This window comes from Adiantum capillus-veneris, chromosome 1 (assembly GCF_014529385.1).
Source record: "Adiantum capillus-veneris isolate H3 chromosome 1, ASM1452938v2, whole genome shotgun sequence".
Classification (NCBI taxonomy): Eukaryota; Viridiplantae; Streptophyta; class Polypodiopsida; order Polypodiales; family Pteridaceae; genus Adiantum; species Adiantum capillus-veneris.
In genome coordinates this window covers 154,192,402-154,215,079 of record NC_140931.1, presented here as the reverse complement: position 1 = coordinate 154,215,079, position 22,678 = coordinate 154,192,402, and the positions used below count along the sequence as shown (strand labels likewise).

At 42.1% G+C, this 22,678-nt stretch overlaps 1 pseudogene; it reads right to left on the bottom strand.

Annotated features, from left to right (window-relative positions):
* Positions 1-1,154: 1,154 nt before the first annotated feature.
* Positions 1,155-20,656, bottom strand: LOC147465839 (uncharacterized; annotated as a pseudogene).
* Positions 20,657-22,678: the final 2,022 nt, after the last annotated feature.

The following is a 22,678-nucleotide window of genomic DNA, read 5'->3' as shown; positions in this document are numbered from 1 at the left end:
GGTTCATACCAAATATAATGAATCTAGACTTATACAGGAATGCTTTTGTGTTTGCGTCTACTTTATTCTTATCTTGAGTGTGTTGTAAATTGCAAGTCAAGTAATGTGAATGCACTTTCAAGTAGTAGAAAGTGCATGGTTAATGCTTTCAAGCAGTTATCAAACAGAACGTGCAGATAAGTGCTAGAGTGTGTCTGTTATAAGGCTGTTAAGTGGTGCTAAGTGGTGGTAAAGTGCTAGAAATGTGCTGTCAAGTAAAGCTTATTGGTGGTGAAGTGCTGGAAATTGCTATTAAGGAGTGTTGTGTTTTGGTGAAGTGGAAAAAAAGTAGTGCTCAGTGGTGGTGAGGTCCTGTAAAGTGCTGTCAAGTTGTGATGAGGTCCTGTAAAGTGTTGTCAAGTGGTGCTAATCGGTGGTAAAGTGATGAAAATGTGCTTTCAAGTGGTGCTAATTGGTGGTAAAGTGTTGTAAGTGTTATGTCAAGTAGTGCTTATTGGTGGTGAAGTGTTGGAAAGTGCTATCAAGGAGTGCTGTGTTTTGGTGAACTAGGAAAAAAGTAGTACTCAGTGGTGGTGAGGACCTGTAAAGTGTTGTTAAGTGGTGCTAACTAGTAGTAAAGTGCTAGAAATTTTCTTTCAAGTGGTGATAAAGTGTTGAAAGTGTGCTATCCAGTAGTGCTTATTGGTAGTGAAGTGATGGAAAGTGCTATCAAGAAGTGTTGTGTTTTGATGAAGTGAAGCAAAAGTAGTGCTCAATGGTGGTGAGGTCCTATAAAGTGTTGTCAAGTGGTTCTTTTGTGGTGGTAAAGTACTTTCAAGTAATGCTTATTGGTGGTGAAGTGCTAGAAAGTGCTATCAAGGAGTGTTGTGTTTTGGTGAAGTGCTGGAAAAGTAGTGCTCAATGGTGGTGAGGTCCTGCAAAGTGATGTAAAGTGGTGCTTTTGTGGTGATGAATTCCTCAAAAAATGATGTCACTTGGTTAAATTAATCCTATTGATGAAGTACAAATTGTGGGAAGCCTTTGAATGATCACATAGATAGAACTTACAAGTTCTTCTCTGGGGGAATGCTATTATAAATTTGTTCAAATACATCATTTGACATATCATATACATTATGCTCACCTTTTCTCGGGCACATTGGAAACGTGATGCATCATACCAGGTGGGAGTAGATAAGAGCAGTGGGCTTGTTGTCCAAAAGGACATAGATATCATCTAGCCCATTTACCTTGTCATAGAATAGTCCCTCAATGACAAATGAAATTTTCTTCTCATCCACTTTTTGCGTAGGAACCTCATCAAAAAGCTTCACAGTCATCCTAGAGATATCATCACTGTATTCGCCTGGACACAACAACAACCTATCAATGCCACAATGTTTGCATGTTCCCAAAAGATATTTTTTTTGTGGTGATAAGCATTGTCAATGGGCTTTGGACACAAGACTCGGATAGGTCTGTTAAGGATGAAATGCGGCATTTGATGTTGTGCATTGTGTTGTTCCATCACAGGAATTGCAAACAACACATCTACAAAAGCATGATGTTCCATGTAGCCCGTATCTTCCTTGACGCATCTTACTGAAGGCTTCCTTGAGGTAAACAGGTTGAACATGGTATTCACAGCAGTAAGTGTTGCAGTCCTTCAACTTGCGTACGAAGTATGGCTTCAGACCCTCAAAGCATCTGAGCGAGATCCTAATGTTAGGATGAGCCTCTTGGAACAGCATGTAGAAGTCTTTATGTGAAATAGAAGACACATTATTAAGTACTGGAAACTACTTGCAAGCACAATAACACACATATAGCTAGATCTGAGATGCTTTTAGAAGCACTTGGAATCAGTCATGAGCACTTGGAAGCACTGAGACGTATTTAAAAGCTTTTGGGAGCACTTGAAATCACTTTAAAGCATTTAGAAGAACTTGCAAGCACTCAAAAACCTTCAAAAGCAACGGCAAGCATTGAAAAGAACTTGGAAGCACTTGGAAGAACTAGGAAGCACTTGGAAGAACTGGGAAGCAATGGGAAGACCTTGGAAGCATTCATAATATTTTGAAAGCACTCAAAAGCATTGAGAAGCACTTGGAATCACTAGGAAAACTTGGGAAGACCTTGGAAGCACTGGGAAGACCTTGGAAGCACTGGGAAGAACTTGGAAGCATTTGAAAGCACTCAAAATCATTCAAATCACTGGGAAGCATTGAGAAGCATTGGGAAGTACATGATAGCACTGAAAGGACTTTCTTATGAAGTATTTGCCTATTGGAAGCACTTGAAAGCACTCAAAAACATTAAAAAGAACTTGGAATCACTTAGAAAGAAGAATTTGAAATAACTCAAAATTTTTCGAAAGAACTTTCAATTACTACGAAGCCTTTGAAATTTATTTAAAGCATTAAGAAGCAGTCATGATCACTAATCAGCACATGGAGGTACTCATAAGCACTTGGCATGGTAACGCACAAGAATGGATTGTCAAGCACTTGGAAGACCCTAAAGCATTTGGAATCATTATGGGACATTTGGGAGCACTTGGATGCACTAATAGACAATCATGAACAGTTGGAATCATTTATCAATCTCAGTCAAGCACTATATAGCACGATTAAGTACTATAATGGACTACCATACACATGAAATTGACTACCATACACATGAAATAAGTACTATAATGGACTACCATACACATGAAAGCAATTGGAGGCACCTCAAGCTGTAAATGCATTTTGAAAAAATTACACACATAGTAAAGCACCTAAATAACGTTAAGTTATAGACAATTAAATGAAATGATCATTTTGCTGATGTGGCACCATATAATAACATCGAATAAGCAAGGGTGTTATATAATATTCTCGTTTAAGACCTATTATACGTACACCTGATAATGTGCAATGCAACTTAGCATGTCTCTCTATCACAAAGGCAATTGCTTTGGATGAAAGCCTAACTCCCCAAGTCCTTCACTTACTTGGTGAAATTTTAATTTTTCACCTACAAGCTCCCCAAATTGGTGAAGGTCGCTTCATTGTTGTGAAGCAAGTGATAGTGGTGCCCATCTAGAATTCAAGGATGCAAAGTACGTGATCAAGATCTACAAGCTCATGCCACATGAAATATCCCCCTATATAGATGGCCCTAGAAGAGGGTATTTCCATGACTATTCAACACCGTGGCATGATCCTTGCGAAAGGCCTTGTACACCATAGCATTCAGCCTATGCTCATTTTGAAAATATAGAACGGTGGCCACGTAGAGCAGTGGACATAAGCTTGCTACCATGATGAAAGCAAACCAGCTATAAGAGAGTTCCCATACACCTCTAAAACTTTGGAGCAGTTTATTGAGAACATCTTGCCAATCACGAATGCCCACTTACAGATGCTAAAGTTTTTGCATAGCCACAACTTCCTACACAATGATTTGCATGGTTGCAACATATTGATACACTTTGGCACAAAAGGTATATATGCCAACATTGTTGATTGGAGATCAAGGACTGTACCAAGGAGACATTTCCTCGTTTGTTACAGCTATCCCTAGAAGCAAGAGCACAACAAGAAAGAGATTATCCATGGATAGCCCTTGAAAACATAAGCAAAAAGCCCCCTCCATTCACTAAAGCCTCTGATATATCTTAAATGCTTGATTTTGTGTCTTCCACAGCCTTCAAAATGTAGGAAACAAGATAAGAGTTCACATCCTTGTTATTGGTATCACATGGGAATTTTAACCTCAAAAGATCGCTGTCTAGAGGAAGCTGGTGTCAATTCTATCGATTGCATGTTGTGCAATGTCAAGAAGAGTTTGAACTTGGAGTCATCGATTCTCCCATTAAAATCTTATAGATCTTAAGTTTGGCCAAGGTATGGGATGCTTGCTACCATATATATAGTGTTTTTTTTTTTTTTGGACACCGACCTTGAAATATTACTCAAGTTTTTGGCGAGAAATGAATCTAAATTATTGAATTTGACGAGCAAAATATTTTAAAATTGAATTTATCATTTTTTCAACAAAATTTTTAATTTAGACCTTAATTGGTCATTTGTTTCAATATCACATGTAAGGATAAAAGGAACATCTCTTACAACTTTTTATAAAATAGAAAGAAGTGATTTAAGTAGTGCCACCTAGACTTTTCAAATAAGTATCAACGTCACAACACACCTTATATGTACTAGCGCTTTTCTAGGAGACAACATCTTGTTGAGTAGGGTAAGGTCTTTGAAATCTAGATGAAAACTAAATGAGGAAGTGTAAAGATCTCAAACCTCCTACATAAAATCTAGTTAATCATGCATAGGTCAATCGTAGAAAAGTTAGAAGAGTGAAAAGAAAAGTAATTATGATGATAGGAGCCCATTAAAATTCCATGTAACAAAATCTTACAACCACACGTAGGCTTTAATATTTTGGGTCCCATGCCATAATGTGATGTGTCTCATCAAACCTACTTGCCCCTCAATCTCCCCTGCCATCAAGTTCTTCAGTGGGCATATCTTTGGTGACTAGCTACCCCAAAATACAAAACCTTATAGCAAAGTCTGGCGAAAAACATCTTAAAGTCTACACCAATGAGAGCCAAAAAAAAAGCTCAAAAATTTCAAGATTCACCAAATTGACAATTTTTAGCCCAAAAAAAAAAAAAAAAACAATGCATATATATTGTAGTGATGTGTGTGAACACACTTAGGGACACTGGGGCTCTTTTTCCCTCACTAAGAGCTCCCACATGTGCATTGTATATATGCCCATCACTCTAGGGCTATGTTATCTTTTCTATTTGCAGACTAAGGAATATAATCTCTCTTTTGTGCCTTGATCTTATTCATCTTCTCCAAGCTATGTATGCATCCCTATAATCCCTAATTTCAGCAATTGATATTAGATCAGGTCACACCCTCCTGGTACTGTCGCCAGTATCCCTTTGCTCATGTTCTCATATTTTTGTGAGCTTAAATTTTTCATTTGGACTTATTTCAGCCTTTGTTTCCACCACATGCAGTATTAAGCAGGCAATTTTTTCCTTCTGTGCAAAATTTTTGCCATGCATGTTTTTGCAGAATAGGTTCCTTATAGTCCTCTTCAGGTTGTGCTATATAGAACATGTTAGTCCTACTTTGTTTTTCCTCTTTTGGTTCAATTTTTACATCAATGTAGTCACTCAACATGGCTGACAACAGCAGAGATGTTTTCAAATTGTTGACTACTAGAGGACAAATTGGATGGGGATAATTACCCAATGTGGGATTACATGATGATGCATGCTCTTGTTTCATAGGGGATCTAGAATGTTGTACAAGGAATTGATGTATGTTTGCTTTTTGTGGATACGAGCTCCGTTGAGGATGTTGCAAGGTCTAGCAGATTTGTTGGTGCTAGAGTTGTTATGTCTACAATTGAGCAATCTCATTGGGATGTTAGAGATGAGTGCTCATGCATTGATTGTATTATATGTGAATCACACTATTATTTCTCACATTCACTCATAAAAATCAGCAAAACAGGTTTGGGATACTCGGGTAGGTCTCTATGCAAGTCCCCAATGAGGCAAAAATTGCATTGCTTTGTAAAGAGCTAGAGTCTAAGATTTTGCACGAGGAAGATGACATGGATATTTTTCTTGCTAGTACAAGGATATCAATGAGAAACTCATTTTTTCAGGCAAGTCATTTAAACAATTCACTTGTAAAAACTATTATGGATGCATTGCCAGACTCTTACTACCAGACTTTTGCTAGTACTTGGAGACTTATGACCCAAGGAAACCCTCAAGCTATAAGGTTTGATGCACTATGCACATTGCTATTACAAAGAGTCACTTTCAAGAAAGAATAGGGCTAAACAACATGTAGTTGGACAGACTTTTGTTATTACTCAAAAAGAAGGTGGTAATAGCAATGTAGCCACTTCTCGTTGTTCTTCTATGAGTAGCAGATCACCTATTTCTAGTGCTTCTATTGGTAGCAACTCATTTGGGAATTTTGGTGAAAAAGACAAGAAGAAGTGCCTTGCCATTATTGCAAGGTAATGATCACTTGATACAACAATGTCCTTATTTGAAGGCAAAAGAAGACTCTTCTACCAGTGTAGCTATTGGAGAATCTTCTATAAATGGAGATTTTGATGATGATGTAAATCCAAAATGGGCATTCAGTGCAAAGTGTACTTATGATCCTTTTGTGCATGATGCATATGACTATCTATTTGTGGCCACACGAGCATATGCAACTCTCACTACTGCGAGAGTGTGTACAAGGTTGGCAAAACCTCTCAAAATGGAAGTAAGACTCGACCACTAAACCATCAGAGAGTATACTGCGGATATGCATGAAACATGACGAGAATTTGGGGAAAATCCGACAAAGTTTTCCATGAAAACAAAGTGAAAACTCCAAATATCTCATCAATACCGCATAAAGCATAGACAAACACTCAGTGTCTCACTAAACAAATTCACAAATGGTATACATGCACCTGGCAAAATGGCTCACTCATGAACGAGTGGCTCTATGGGCCTCTACCTTTCCAAAAAAATTGTAAACCTATGAACCTGCTATCTGTGAGCTATACCTAACTCAAGCTTTATCCGCAAATGCATATATAGCATGAGACTGCACAAAACCGTGCTAAAAACTGCTTTGTGGAATGCCCCACACGATCATAGATAGTCTACACTACAAGGAAGCACAAAATTGTGAGCAAAATGGTTGAGAATATGGCACACTACATCATCAGTCAGAATACTTGTTGACCGGAAATCAAAACACAAAGCACAATCAACCAATCGTGTGTGGTCAAAATTGTTGACCGAGAGCCGTGCTCACGAAAAAAACTGCTCCGAAATGGGCAGTCGGAGCCACTATGCATTGGTATGTGCCGCCGAAGCTAAAAACTAGGGAACTATTGAAGCCAAAATCGCTAAATCAAGGCCGGGATGTTTGAGGAGAAGCCGTCGAAGAAAAACCGCTCCAAAATTGGTATGGGAGGGGAGCTGATGGCGAGGCTACGCAAGGGAGAGCCAAGCCTCTCTCTCTCTCTCTTTCTCTCTCTCTCTCTCTATGTCAAAGCCGAGAAAACCTGGTCGATGCCATCTTCCGCCATTGGACGGAAGTGCTCGCCGAAACCATAGCCGATTCGAATCACCAATGCCGAGACATGGGAAACGCCAAGAAGAACGTCGAGAAAACGAGAACTCGATGGTCGATGCTACATGTACGACGAAGAAAAACCATCGATGTCGGGGGGATGTCCAGGCTTATTTGCTGAGGCTCGTACACGATGCCTCTATGTGTGTGTGCGCCCACGCCGAGAGCGCACACACATGCTCTCTTTTCCGCGACCAAGAGAAGTCCTACTTTGCCGACTCAACAATGAATCCCAAAATTGTGTGTATGTCATACCTCTCTCTATTCTCTCTCTGTAAACATTAACGAGTGTGTGTGTGTGTGTGTGTGTATATGCTTCTGCACTCAATCCCTTGCTCTTTCGTCCCCCTTCAATTGCTCGTCATTGCAACGCTGCCCAATTAAAGAGCTGAAGCTACATGTGTGTGGGTGGGTGGAAACACACCTTTACACACACATCTTCAAATAAAAAAATAAAAAAAAATCCCTGTAGCTTTTCTGTTCTTCTCTCTGCCACTTTTGTAGTAGTGCCAAGCTCTTCCAGCGCTCCTTCAACAGACACAATTGTCAATGCTAGGCAATTCCAAATCCTCAAGCTCTGCTCAATTTTGGTTTGCAGCCCGATTGCATGTGTTTGCACGCACGTGTGTGTGTGTGTGCGCGCACACACACACACGCACAATCAATTTTTTGCTTTGATTCCCTGCGATTCCCAAGCCTTGCATGGTGCGTACTTCAAGACTCCAAGCTTTTTCAAGCTTCCCTGCTCTGCTTGCTTGTAGTGTTAATTTTCAGCTTTGCTTAGTTTTGAGCCGTTGATTTCACAAGAAGATTTAGAAATTTTCTAATGTAGGAAAATGGAGTCTTTTCAGTGTTTTTTATACAATGAATAACATCATGAGCTTCTGCTTGAGAGGCACCGCATATCTAGCTAGGTACGATTGGGGGCAAGGGACCACCGCCCCCCCTCCCATCGAGCCGACGGTCCCCTGCCCCCAATCGTTTGGGGGGGGGGGGGGGGGGGGCGGTGGTCCCCTGCCCCCTATTGTACCTAGCTAAGTATGCGGTGTCTCCCTCACAAAAGCTCATGATGTTTTATTGTGAGAATTTGTCCAAAACTTCTTGTGCACACAAGAAGATTTAGAAATTTTCTTATGTAGGAAAATGGAGTCTTTTCCAGTGTTTTTCATACAATGAATAACATCATGAGCTTCTGCTCGAGAGGCACCGCATACCTAACTAGGTATGGGGTGCCTCGCTCACAGAAGCTAATGATATTGAGGTAAGTCACAATGTGGGAAGAATTTGTCCAAAACTTCTTGTGTCAAAACAACCAAGTATATCAAGGACAAGATCAAACTGAGATTTTAGTATCACTAAGTGAACTAAGTGAAATTTGCTAGAGTTAACGAGAGTATGAACCATTTAGAACCCTAGTAAGCATTAACAAGGCATATGTATCCTTTTAAGTGCACAACAATGGTAGAAAGAAGAGTGCATTGCAAGTAGTGTCTTCTCTTGGGCTTTAGGTTGTGGGCTGACTCCCATGTCTACAAATGGAACTTGTCAAGGTTGCTTCCTCTTCACAGATCACTAGATATCTCATGCTTTTCATTCCAATGTTATGGATGAACTCTGGAGTCTCTTCAATAATATGACCCTTGTATGGGTAATGGAATATTTATTTCTTAGAATGAAGGTTCAATTGGACCCAAAGTGTCATGGCCTATTTTCATTCTCATGGACTATTTGTGCTAATCTTAACCTATATCAATGATGCATTGTGAGTTCATGTGCCAGAAGGATGATATTGTTTTTGTTTCCTTATGAGAATATGTGGAAAAGGGCTCTGAAGTAAGTCCCCCCTCTGTGATTGATGGAAGCTATAGACTTATTTCACTTATCTATACATGGAGAGTACTTTGAATGGCTATGAATTAATGGTTTTTAGGATGATGCTATCTTTTTCTATCTTAAAAACAAGACACAAGACACATCAGCCATAAAGAAAATAGAAAATATGAGAAATTTGAGTACCCTCAACATTTCCTTTGGTGAATGGGTTGTGTAGCCCACAACTCAAAGCCATAGAAGATAGTACTTACAACTCTCTCTCTCTCTCTCTCTCTCTCTCTCTCTCTCTCTCTCTCTTGAAAAAAATAGCAAGATGACTCAAGGCTAAGTGAGGGATAAATAACCCTCACCTTAAATAGTGGTAGGACTCAAATTAAGCTAGCATCCATATCCTCAACATAGAGCGCTTCAACAGGGTCAGCATCATTCCAAACTTCAACTGTGTGAGGAGAACATAGCACAAGTATCACAAGAAGATTTAGGATTTTTCTCATTTAGGAAAACGGAGTCTTTATCAGTGTTTTTCATACGATGCATAACATCATGAGCTTTTGTTCGAGAGGCAAATAAGAAAGAAAGTGGACGAGGATTAACCGACAGGTCAAGCTCAACAATATGCTAGGCATGTAGTTCCCATGAGGAAAAGCTAATACAGGAAAGAGAGTGGGTAGTGTTTTAGGAGCAGAAAAAAGTTGACCCTCCTTCCAAGCAAAGCAAAGAACTGCATATCACTGCATGTATATGCTTCAAGGTAAGCGAGAAAAGATTAGAGGTAAATGAGCAAGAATACCAAAGATCACACAAACCAAAAAGCTTGAGACATTTCAACTATAGACCATATTTTGTGGGGGTTTGTGCGTATAAATAAAGTTAAGCTCGAAAGCTCTCTATGGATGGAACTTTTGATCATGAGTGCAACACATTGAAGGGCAAATTGGGTTCAACGATACAGGTAAAGGATCAAGCGCCCATGTGTGGCTGCCCTTGAGAAGAAAAGTCCGCCTAGAAATCGACCATCCGGCCATTTTTCGATCACTTTCTGGCCACCGGCGGTCGGTCATAATATTTCGGTAAAAAAGGAATATTCCGAAAGAAAAGTACAAGATACAAAGTATACAAATACCTAAGTGTTCAAACAATCCTTACAAATTAGGTATTTCAAAGTGGTTAGAGTTGTACCCTACCTGGATTGATTAGAAGCCCACGAATCCTCAAACCCATCCATTTGGATTAAGTGGGTCAAACTAAGGTGTGTTTCTAGACTGAGGCCAATGTATATCCTAACTGGTTAAGTGCCTGTGAGCCCCATCCGCTTGGATTGGCTAGGTCAAGTCAAGAATCATAACTATTTAAGCCCATTGTATAGTGCTAGTCCAACCAAAGGCAAGGTAGGAAATGTGATGTGTGTGTTTATGGATGATTACACCACAACAATTTGATTTTTGCAAACTTTTGGACCATACAATGGAACTAGACTAGGCAAGTATGTCTGGTCAATTTCAAAAAATGATGCATTAATCGAAATCTTTTGAAGATGCCGCAAAGGTAAAGGCACAAGACGAGCGAGCAGAGGCAAGGAGGGGCGGAGCGAGCCTGGGCGGCCTCAAGTTTCGTGATGAGAGGGGGAAAAGAGGGGGGGGCGGGGGGGGGGGCTGGGGCTGCAAAGCCAGATGTTGAGGCATGCACAGAGTTTGCTGGTTTTTTTTTTTAAGATTTGATGAATCGGTTGCAATACCAGCTCGACGTCTTGGTGCATGTGGTTAGGCTTGAGACTCTAAAGACCTGCTCGCCGATGGGCCTGAGTTCAAATCCTCTCTAGTCCTTTTCGAAAGTAAGTCCTCTCCTCATGGAGAGGAGCATGAGATTCATAGGAATCTTTGGTAAAATGATTATAATTAAGAACGTACCAATACATATGTAATGAAGGGAAGTTTATAAAAAAATTTGTATTGAGTTAATACACAACTAACATTGAAAATTTTACAAGGACTTTCCCTTAATCTTTAAGAGATGGAACGTGGCTATGGATGATGATATGCATAGCCACCGCTATAGTTGCTATTGTAATCCCAAGGATGGAAATACTGGCATTTACTTAGGAAGACAGGTGTCATAGAAGAAAAAATTATTTTCATATTGCTTTTTATTTTAAAATACCCTTGATGTATTTATTATTTGACTCCAATCACTGCTTCTAGCAACCGACGCTATACATTTTTTAGGATCCCCATTTGATGAAATGGTTACTCTACCCTTTTTTTTTTTTGGTCTACAAGAACATGTACATGTTTACAGCATAAGAAAATCCTTTTAGAAAATCCACATGGATAAAAAATTCTGTGAAAAATTTTGATAGCATTTTGGTTGTAATTAGTCCATTTAAAAAAAAATTACCAATGCCATCTGAGGACATGAGACCCTCATGTGAGACATAAGACGTACCTATCTCATCATATACGTTATCCAAAATCTATAAATGTACCCGATATGTTAAGATTGTTGACAGCATAGGAGAACCCAACTTGATGTCAATTTTATAGCCGTTTACTTTAAAAATTTGGATCTAAAGGAAAATCCAATGTAAATCAAATTTTGTTTTGAACCCTTACGTGAGAGTGGGCAACCTAAAAAAAACAACCTATCATGCATCTAGCAAGTGTAAAATCCCTTTGTTATTTTGAATTACCATAATACATTTATTCACCTAGTCTGACGATTCCTTCTAGTAGCCTAAGTTGGTCTACAATGCAAATTCTATTCCCAGTTACAAAAGCATTTTGTGTGTATGCTAACCATATTTTCAAAATTTTAGTCATGAGCATCTCCATGGAGACCTCACATGAGGTTTAAGGAATATCCAACCCAACATATATGTCAAACAAAACTTCATGCATTCAGCTAATACAACCCATTGTGCTTGAACCAAAAGGAAACTCAATCCGTTTAATCCATGCCTTGTTTTTTTCACAAACAATAAGAAGAAGGTGAAAATGAAAAGCAATATAAGCGAATCTGACCGAGATGTAAATCCAGAGATATTGGCTAATCTTACATGTCCACATGGGGAACATTGCTACACACTTCGGTGTTCAACAACATTAGCTTTCATGCCTATCCTCAACCACATCCCAACATATTCGAGAATAAATACACATTATCCAAGATTTTGAGTTTTCTGTAGATGCACAATCCCCAATGCATAAATTTTGGTTGTGAACCCATAGAGATGTTAATAATGTGTTCATGCAAACATCCATAGTCATAACCATCTCCACCTATATAGAATGTTTAAATATTGGATAACACCATCTATATATCCATGGAGAGAGAAAATGATGCCACAACCCAAAAAATCCAGTAAAATCCAAAAGCTAGGTTAGATAACCTACTTCCATGAACCAATTATTCATGAAAAACAGATCATTGATCCTAAATTAAGCTTTATGGTCATCCAAAGCAAATAGAAGCAAACTCACCACACTCTTCCAACTTTTGTATGTTCATGCCTAACCTTCTGTTTGAGAGTTAGCTAGCAATATCAAGAGCTTCAATGAGTAAGCTTACGTGATACAGGATGTGTGTGTGCAAAAGATTGCAACGAGTGTGTGTGGTAAATTTCAACGAGATTGTGTACGTATGCTTCTCGATGATGATACAAACAGGTGAGCAATACGGGGCACTCATTGTAGAAGTAACAATGCCCTAAGGTTGTATTTGGGCGGGTACAAGAGGCACTACTGAACACATAAAAAGTAATGTGTGTGTGTGTGTGTGTGTGTGTGTGTGTGTGAGAGAGAGAGAGAGAGAGAGAGAGAGAGAGCCAAAATGACCTATGAGACCAAATCGTTACAATGTGGTGACTCTGATACAAAGTCAGAGTAACAAAATGAAATGATAAAATGATAAATTAAAGTACTATGGGATCCTAAACTGGTAGGTGTGAACTAAGCAGCTAGCTGGTTTAGCTAAATCACAAGTCACAAGAAATCCAGCATCGGTCTTCGCTGGCGGATCTCATCAATCTCCTCCATGGACAGTAGTCTAACCGGGCGTCGTGGATGTCGGGTCAAAGTGATCCGAATCCTCTGATATAGCCTCCGTTGATGCTGTGTAGTCCTCTGCAGTCCTGGGCGTCTAGATCTCCCCAGCTCAGTCGCTCGATCGATCAATGTGCCTCTGGTGTGAGGCGACAAGATCTGCTGTGGTAGTAGCTCCTCTGGGTGTCCAGTGTCTGCTCTAAAGAAGTCTGTGATGTGTCTCTGAGACCAGCTAGCCTCTCCTCTCATCAGGCTCTCTCTGTGTCTGCGCAACTCGAGCAAGAACAAACCCAAGCATCTCTGATCCTCGCATCTCATGACTTTGGAGAGTGGTCCAAAGCCCTCTCTAAATAAGCAGTGGAAGCGGCCTCGTATCTCGTAGTAGATGGGGTAGTGACATGTGTAGTGTAACTCTGTCTCAGGCTCCAGGTCACAGAGGGTGGCCTTTGCTGGCACTCCGCTGTATCTCCCAGTCTCGATCCGCAACTGGTGTGAGGATGTGCCTATCTGGCCAATGGCACACCGTATCCCATGAGACAGGTGGGTGTCCATGTATCTGGGCCTCATCACAAAACCATCTTCCGTAGCTGGAGAAGATGCTCTCTATAGAAAACCATCTTTGTGCCCATCTCCTGTGCTGGCTGTACCCATGTCCTCCTGGTGTCTAGTTGAATCAGGTCCTCGCGGATGAGCCTGGTGGTCTCGGGCTATGTGTCACCTGACACATCCAACCCTATGTGTACGTGGACAAGCTACAGCCTGACCAGGGTTCTCAGTCAGTCTAGAATAGGAAGTGATCTGGCACTTTTGTGAGTCTGTTCGCAGACCGTGCATGACTAGTCACTTAGATTAGATGCATATCCTCTGGTTGCACACAACATGATCATCAGTATTCCCATCAGAATCCATCAGGGGAATTTTCCAGTGCATTAAACCTATTTTCCCTATTTTTGACATTTTTCACTTATTTATTAAGTGATTTTTGTTGGAAAGTAGGTAGAGCAATTTTGCTAAGTTGTATAAGTAGAAATCTAGCGCTAGCACTTTCTGGCAGAAGAGGCAGCAGGAGCACCTTGCTCAACAGGCAACTTCTCAGCAAGATCAACCCCGGCGATAACTCTGTTGTGTTTTCAGCATTGCAAAAGGCCTAGCGTTTTTGCATCAGATCAGCCAACGTTTTTGCACTTGCAGATTCACGGCGACAATAGACAGCAAATCACCACTAGCGTTAGCAGATTCCCACCGATAGGACCCTAAATAACCCTAGCGTTTTTGGATCAGCCAGAGACCTAGCGTTTTTGTAGATCTTCGCGACAGAAGCAGCAGTAGCAACAGCGTTTTCAGTTTTCAACAGTCAGACTCCGCAGTAGAACCCCCGAACCTCGCAGATCTCACCTTCCCGCAGCAAATCCTCGCCGCACGGTCAGATTCCGCAAGGTTTACAGATTCAACCCGGAAAACGCAGATTTCAGCATCTACGTTTTTAGCGCGTCGTCGTCATCGCCGTCGTCACTGACATAGAGTCAGAATTCAGCAGATAAAGATTTGCAGATTTCAACCCTTAGCATTCTCAGATTTCAGCCCATCTCGCCGTCGTCGACATTGTCGGCAAGTCCAAGCATTGTAGAGATTTGTGCAATCATAAGTAGATCGCTCTCGCCATAGAGAGTGGGGCCTTCGGAGGAGGGTTTGACAACATTATAGTGTCGTATTCTTCTCTCTATCTCTCAGTCTCATGCACTTCCATTCACGGTGTCCATTCACTTTGTTTGTGTCCATTTCACTCTCTCATTAAAGAACAGAAGGCTCTCCCTTCCCTAAGAACAAGGAACCTTGAGCACAGGTCGGAGCACTATCTTGAGCAAAGTTCAACATTCATTCCGCTGCACCTTACATTGGTATCAGAGCTTTAGCAGTGTTCTGTATCACTCAAGGAAAGAACCACAAGAATCACAAGATTTTTTTTTGCTTGTTGCGGTCGCACGTAACCCAAGACCTCTTGGGCGTATCGATTCCTAATCGTGTTTTTGAAGAGTGACAGGAAACCCAAGAAAGAAGGGCTTGTCCAGCCTCCCCTTGTGCCTTTTTTCACTCATTGAGAGCGGACCGTGCACTTAGCGGCCGGCCAATCGACGTGAGGTGGGAAAAAACAACCTTGGTGTGAGCGCAAGGCCGCCAAGGGGTGCGCCCGCAGAAAAGAGCAGAACTCGGGTGAAGAGAAGATCCTTCTCTAGCACAGATTGCAAGCGAAAGAACTCAAGAACCTCACGACCCCCAAGAACCTCAAGAACCCAAGACCCCTAAGAACCCAAGTTCCTTGTGAACTTAAGAACCCAAGACCACAAGAACCCACGACTTCCGTGGATGGTCATCACTCGAAGCGGAATGGATACTTCGCTTGGAGGTGATGAGCATGAGAGAGGCGAAGAAGAATTTTCCCCACCAGGAGGTTTTTCCGACTCTCCCCCTTCCCCATCTACGCCAAGGATTGCACTAACTCCTATGGAGGAGTTGAAGCAGTTGTTTATGAAAAGAAAGTTAGAACGCGAAGAAAGAAAATCAGAAAGAGAAGCAGAAAGAAAGGCCTACGAAGAAAGGAGGGCAGCCATAGATCGTGAATATGAAGAACGAATGGCAGCCATAGAGCGTGAGCACAAGCGCGAGAACAAAGAAAGAGAAGCAGAGTTTGATCGCGAGAACAAAGAAAGACAAGCAGCATTTGATAGCGAGAACAAAGCAAGTCAAGCAATGAACGACCAACACATGAAAGAGATGTTGCGACTCTTTTCTCAAGTGCAGGCACAGATGCAAGAGATTCGGGAAAAGGAGACTCTCTCAGTCTCTTCTTCTCTAAAGCATGACACACAAGATTTGCATGATGAATTGCATAATAATGATGAGCATGATGATTTGGATGATAAGGACAAGCATGATGATTTGCATGATGATCACGATGTGATTTCTCACCAGCATGATGATTTGTATGATCCAGACGTGATTGTTCATAAGATGATGGTTTAGTTGATGCTTTTTCTAGCAAAGCTAACCTCGTTGCAGATTCGATCAATCACGAAGAATCGATCTTGGCTTTCGAGTCGAGGTCCACCGACCCCCCCCCCCCCCCCAAGGTAGATTCGATCAAACACGAAGAACCGATCTTGCTCTCGAGCCTAGGTCCAAAGAACCCTTACAGGAAGTACTATGTGTTCGAATGATTAGTCAGCACCCATTGTACGAGTGTTTCATTCGTGATCGTTTCCTGTATTTTAGTCATTGTCTTTATGTGATCCCTTTCTAAAGGCGTGACATATTGTATGTTGAGCACGTTTCACTCATGAATGAGCGCGGATGTATGCGGATTATTCATAAAAAGCTGAAAAGTATGCATTCAAGTCACATTCCATGTCTCTTCCTTGGCACGACACAGTTGTAGAAAGAGCACAAGACAGTATGAGCACCAAGCATGGGCATTTTCGTTATGAATTGCCACAGTTGATTGATTTAGATCAGAAAGAAAAGATTCGATCTCATTGTTCGCAAATGTTTGATGAACGGTTTGGCACTCCATTTCTATGTTAATCTACATTGCATGCACAGTCTTTAGAGAAGACAAGATTTTTTCCAATCACTTTACATGGAATGGGTATGTTCATGTTTTTGTGTTGGAAGTGGTTTCAGGAATTTTCAGCCATGGAGATTATTAAAGAAGAAAGAAGCATGACTCTAGACGAAGTTGAAGCATCGAAGGAGCCACAAAAGACTTTGTGTCGCTTTCGGCGCGGCCCAAAGAAGCAAGCGTTGCAGACCTTTATGAAGTTCAAGTACCGCACAACCCACACATCAGAGTGGACCGGCGAATAGTCCCTTCCAGGATTCCGGATGCTATTGGCGATCTCCCTCGATGCCATACAATTCGGTACAAGTACCTCACTTTGAAAAGGAGGGGATGTCACGTGACACATCCAACCCTATGTGTCCATGGACAAGCTACATCATGACCAGGATTCAATTCAGTTCAGTCAGTCTAGAATAGAAAGTGATCTGGCACTTTTGTGAGTCTGTTCGCAAACCATGCATGACCAGTCACTTAGATTAGATGCACACAGCATGATCATCAGCATTCTCATCAGAATCCATCAGGGAAATTTTCCAGTGCATTAAACCTATTTTCCCTATTTTTGATATTTTTCACTTATTTATTAAGTGACTTCTGTTGGAAAGTAGGTAGGGCAATTTTGCTAAGTTTGTATAAGTAGAAACCTAGCGCTAGCACTTTCTAGCAGAAGAGGCAGCAAGAGCACCTTGCTCAACACGCAACTTCTCAGTAAGACCAAACCCGGCGACAACTCTGGTGTTTTCAGCATTGCAAAAGGCCTAATGTTTTTGCATCAGATCAGCCAACGTTTTTGCACTTGCAGATTCACGGCGACAGTAGACAGCAAATCACCACTAGCGTTAGCAGATTCCCACCACAGGACCCCAAATAAGCCTAGCGTTTTTGCATATCTTCGCGACGGAAGCAGCAGTAGCACCAGCGTTTTTAGTTTTCAGCAGTCAGACTCCGCAGTAGAACCCCCGAACCTCGCAGATCTCACCTTCCTGCAGCAAATCCTCGTCACACGGTCACATTCCGCAAGGTTTACATTCAGCCCGGAAAACGCAGATTTCAGCATCTGCGTTTTCAGCGTATCGTCGTCACCGACATAGAGTCAGAATTCAGCAGATAAAGATTTGCAGATTTCAGCCCTTAGCATTCTCAGATTTCAGCCCATCTCGTCATCGTCCTCATCGTTGTTGACATCGTCAGCAAGTCCAAGCATTGTAGAGATTTGTGCAATCATAAGTAGACCGCTCTCGCCATAGAGAGTGGGGCCTTTGGAGGAGGGTTTGACAACATTTGTTAGGTGTAGCGGAATGAATGTTGTATTTTCTCAAGATTAGTGATCTTTATTGCTCAAGGTTCCTTTTAGTTCTTAGAGAAAGAGAGAGCTTTCCGTCTTATGGAGAGTGCTATGATCACGAACAAAGTGAGTGGATATTGTGCGTGCAAGTGAATGAGACTGAGAGAAGGAGAGAGAAGAGATACGACACCCGAGACGTTGTAAAACCCTCCTCCGAAGGCCCCACTCTCGTCGGCGAGAGTGGTCTATTCTTTGATTGCACAAAGGTGTACAATGCGTATGCAATGGACTATGCAACTTGGTCTATGCCGATGACGACGACGATGACGATGACGATGACGACGACGACGATGGCTGAAATCTGGGATCTTCTAATCGCTGAATTTCGGGACTGTTTCGGTGGCCGAAAATGACTGTTTTGGCTGCGTTTTCTTGGCTGAAAAATGAGGTTTCTTAGGACTGAAAACTGATGGTCTTTACGGGCTGAATCTGCTACACTTTAGGTGAATAATGCCGGTCTTAATTTTCTTCTGAAATCCAAAAACGCCAGGGGCTGAAATTGCTCCTTCTGTCACCAGGGTTCTGCAAATGCAAAAACGCTAGGCTGATCTGCTGTGTCGTGATGACGCCGGGGCTGATCTGCTGTGCACAAATCGCCAAGGCTGATCTGATGCAAAAGCGCTAGGTCTTCTGTGGAGAAAAACGCCAAAGTAGTCGCGGAGGTTGGTCTTGCTGAGAAGTTGCTTGTTGAGCAAGGTGCTCCTGCTGCCTCTTCTGCCAGAAAGTGTGAACTTTGGTTTGCTTATATATTAACTTAACAAAATTGCCCTACCTACTTTTGTTGGAAAGTCACTTAAAAATAATAAGTGAAAATCCCAATAAATAGGAAAATAGGCTAAATGCACTCAAAAATTCCCCTAACTGATGCTAATGGATTCTGATGGGAATTGCGATGATCATGCTGTGTGCGACCGGAGGATATGCATCTATTCTAAGTGATTGGGCATGCACGGTCTACGAATAGACCCACAAAAGTGCCAGATCACTTCTAATCTAAACTGACTCGACTGACTGAACCCTGCTGTGGTGTAGCTTGTCCACGGACACATAGGGTTGGGATGTGTCACGTGACATCCCCTCCTTTTCAAAGTGAGGTACTGGTACCGAACTGTATGGCGTCGAGGGAGATCGCCAACAACATCCGGAATCCTCAAAGGGACTCTTCGCCGGCCCACTCTGCTGTGTGGATCAAGCGGTACTTGAACTTCATAAAGGTCTGCAACGCTTGCTTCTTTGGGCCGCGCCGAAAGCGACACAAAGTCTTCTGTAGCTCCTTTGATGCTTCAACTTCGTCTAGAGTCCTGCTTCTTTCATCTTCAAAAATCTCCATGGCTGAAAATTCCTGAAACCCTCTCCAACACAAAAACATGAACATACCCATTCCATGTAAAGTGAAGGAAAAAAATATTGTCTTCTCTAAAGACTGTGTATGCAATGTAGATGAACAAAGAGATTGAGTGACAAACCGTTCATCCAACACATGCAAACAATGAGGTCGAATCTTTTCTGTTTGATCAAAATCAATCAACTGTGGCAAATCATAATGGAAATGCCCATGCTTAGTGCTCATACAATTATGTGCTCTTTCAGAAACTGTGTCATGCCAAGGAAGAGACATGGAATGCGCCTTCCTAACATACAAACTTTTCAACTTTTCATGAACAATCTGCATACATCCGTGCTCATCTATGAGAGAAACGTGCTCAATATACAATATGTCATGCCTAGGAAAAGGGATCACATAACGATGCTGACTAAAATACAGGAAACCTTCACGAATGAAACACTCGAACAATGCGTGCGTATCAATCATGCGAACGCATAATACCTCTTGTGATGGTTCTTGAGACCTAGGCACAAGAGCCAAGATCTGTGCTTCCTGAAGGGGTTCTTCTTGAGTGGGTTCTTGCTGAGGGGGTTCTGTTGACCTAGGCTCGAGAGCCAAGATCGATCCTTCGTGATCTATCGAATCTTCTTGTGGGGGATTTGTGGACCTTGAATCGAAAGCCAAGATCGATTCGTCGTGATTGATCGAATCTACAACGAGGTTAGCTTCGCTAGAAAAAGCATCTACTAACACATCATCCTTGTGAACAATCACATCATCTTCATGCAACTCATCATGCTTGTGAGAAATCACATCTTGATCATGCAAATCATCATGCTTGTCATTGTCAATGAAATCATTATGCAAATCATTGGCATCCAAATCATCATGCTTATCATTGTGCTTCAAATCATCATGTAAGTCATTGTCAATCAAATCATCATCATGCTTCACACAATCATGCAAATCCTGTGTGTCATGTTGTGGAGAAGAAGAGACTGCGAGAGTCTCCTTTTTCCGATCATGTTGAATCTGTGCCTGCACTTGAGAAAAGAGTCGCAACATCTCTTACATTTGTGCTTTGTTCTCGCGATAAAATTCTGCTTCTATGGCTGCCCTTCTTTCTTGGTACTTACGCTCGATGGCTGCCATGTCTTCTTCGTACGCTTTTCTTTCTGCTTCTCTTTCTTGGTCCAACTCCTCCATAGGAGTTAGTGCAATCTTTGTCGTAGATGGAAAAGGGGGAGGGTCGGAAAAACCTCCTGGTGGGGAAAATTCTTCTTCGCCTCTCTCATGCTCATCACTTCCAAGCGAAGTATCCAATCCGCTTCGAGTGATGATCATTCTGAAGTCGTAGGTTCTTGTGGGTTCTTAAGTTCACGAGGAACTTGGGTTCTTGGGGGTCTTGGGTTCTTAAGTTCACGAGGAACTTGTGTTCTTGCGGGTCTTGGGTTCTTAAGTTCACGAGGAACTTGGGTTCTTGAGGATCTTGAGGTCCTTGATTCGTGAGAATCTAGGGTTCTTGAGGTGTTCTTTCGCTTGCAAATCGCGCTTGAGAAGGATCTTCTCCTAACCCGAGTTCTACCCTTTTCTGCGGGCGCACCCCTTGGCGGCCTTGCGCTCACACCAAGGTTTCTTTTTCCCACCTCACGTCGATTGGCCGGCCGCCAAGTGCACGGTCCCCTCTCAATGAGTGAAAAGAGACACAAGGGGAGGCTGGACAAGCCCTTCTTTCTTGGGATTCCTGTCACTCTTCAACAAAAACGATTAGGAATCGCTACGCCCAAGTAAACTTGGGTTCGTGCGATCGCAACAAGCAAAAACATTCTTGTGGTTCTTGCGGTTCTTTCCTTGAGTAATACAGAAAACTTCCAAAGCTCTGATACCAATGTTAGGTGCAGAGGAATGAATGTTGTATTTTCTCAAGATTAGTGATCTTTATTGCTCAAGGTTCCTTTTAGTTCTTAGGGAAAGAGAGAGCTTTCCGTCTTATGGAGAGTGCTATGATCACGAACAAAGTGAGTGGATATTGTGCGTGCAAGTGAATGAGACTGGGAGAAGGAGAGAGAAGAGATACGACACCCGAGAGGTTGTAAAACCCTCCTCCGAAGGCCCCACTCTCGTCGGCGAGAGTGGTCTATTCTTTGATTGCACAAAGGTGTACAATGCGTATGCAATGGACTATGCAACTTGGTCTATGCCGATGACGACAACGGTGACGGCGACGACGACGTCGATGACGACGACGACGACGACGACGATGGCTGAAATCTGGGATCTTCTAATCGCTGAATTTCAGGACTGTTTCGGTGGCTGAAAATGACTGTTTTGGCTGCGTTTTCTTGGCTGAAAAATGAGGTTTCTTAGGGCTGAAATCTGATGGTCTTTACGGGCTGAATCTGCTACACTTTAGGTGAATAATGCCGGTCTTAATTTGCTGCTGAAATCCAAAAACGCCAGGGGCTGAAATTGGTCCTTCTGTTGCCGGGGTTCTGCAAATGCAAAAACGCTAAGCTGATCTGCTGTGTCGTGATGACGCCGGGGCTGATCTGCTATGCACAAATCGCCAAGGCTGATCTGATGCAAAAACGCTAGGTCTTCTGTGGAGAAAAACGCCAGAGTAGTCGCGGGGGTTGGTCTTGCTGAGAAGTTGCCTGTTGAGCAAGGTGCTCCTGCTGCCTCTTCTGCCAGAAAGTGTGAACTTTGGTTTGCTTATATATTAACTTAGCAAAATTTCCCTACCTACTTTTGTTGGAAAGTCACTTAAAAATAATACATGAAAATCCCATTAAATAGGAAAATAGGCTAAATGCACTGGAAAATTCCCCTAACTGATGCTAATGGATTCTGATGGGAATTCCGATGATCATGCTGTGTGCAACCGGAGGATATGCATCTATTCTAAGTGACTGGGCATGCACGGTCTACGAATAGACTCACAAAAGTGTCAGATCACTTCTAAACTGAACTGACTGGACTGACTGAACCCTGCTGTGGTGTAGCTTGTCCACGGACACATAGGGTTGGGATGTGTCACGTGACAACATTCTAGTGTCGTATTCTTCTCTCTATCTCTCAGTCTCATGCACTTCCATTCACAGTGTCCATTCACTTTGTTTGTGTCCATTTCACTCTCTCATTAAAGAACGGAAGGCTCTCCCTTCCCTAAGAACAAAGAACCTTGAGCACAATTCCGAGCACTCATCTTGAGCAAAGTTCAACATTCATTCCGCTGCACCTTACACTATGTAAGAGTTAGAGAGGGTGCATCCAATGAGTACTGGAAGGGGGGCAATCTACCTATACTGAATCCGTGTGCCTGGAACCATGACGTCATCTCCCCATACCAACACGTTGTGTCTCCCT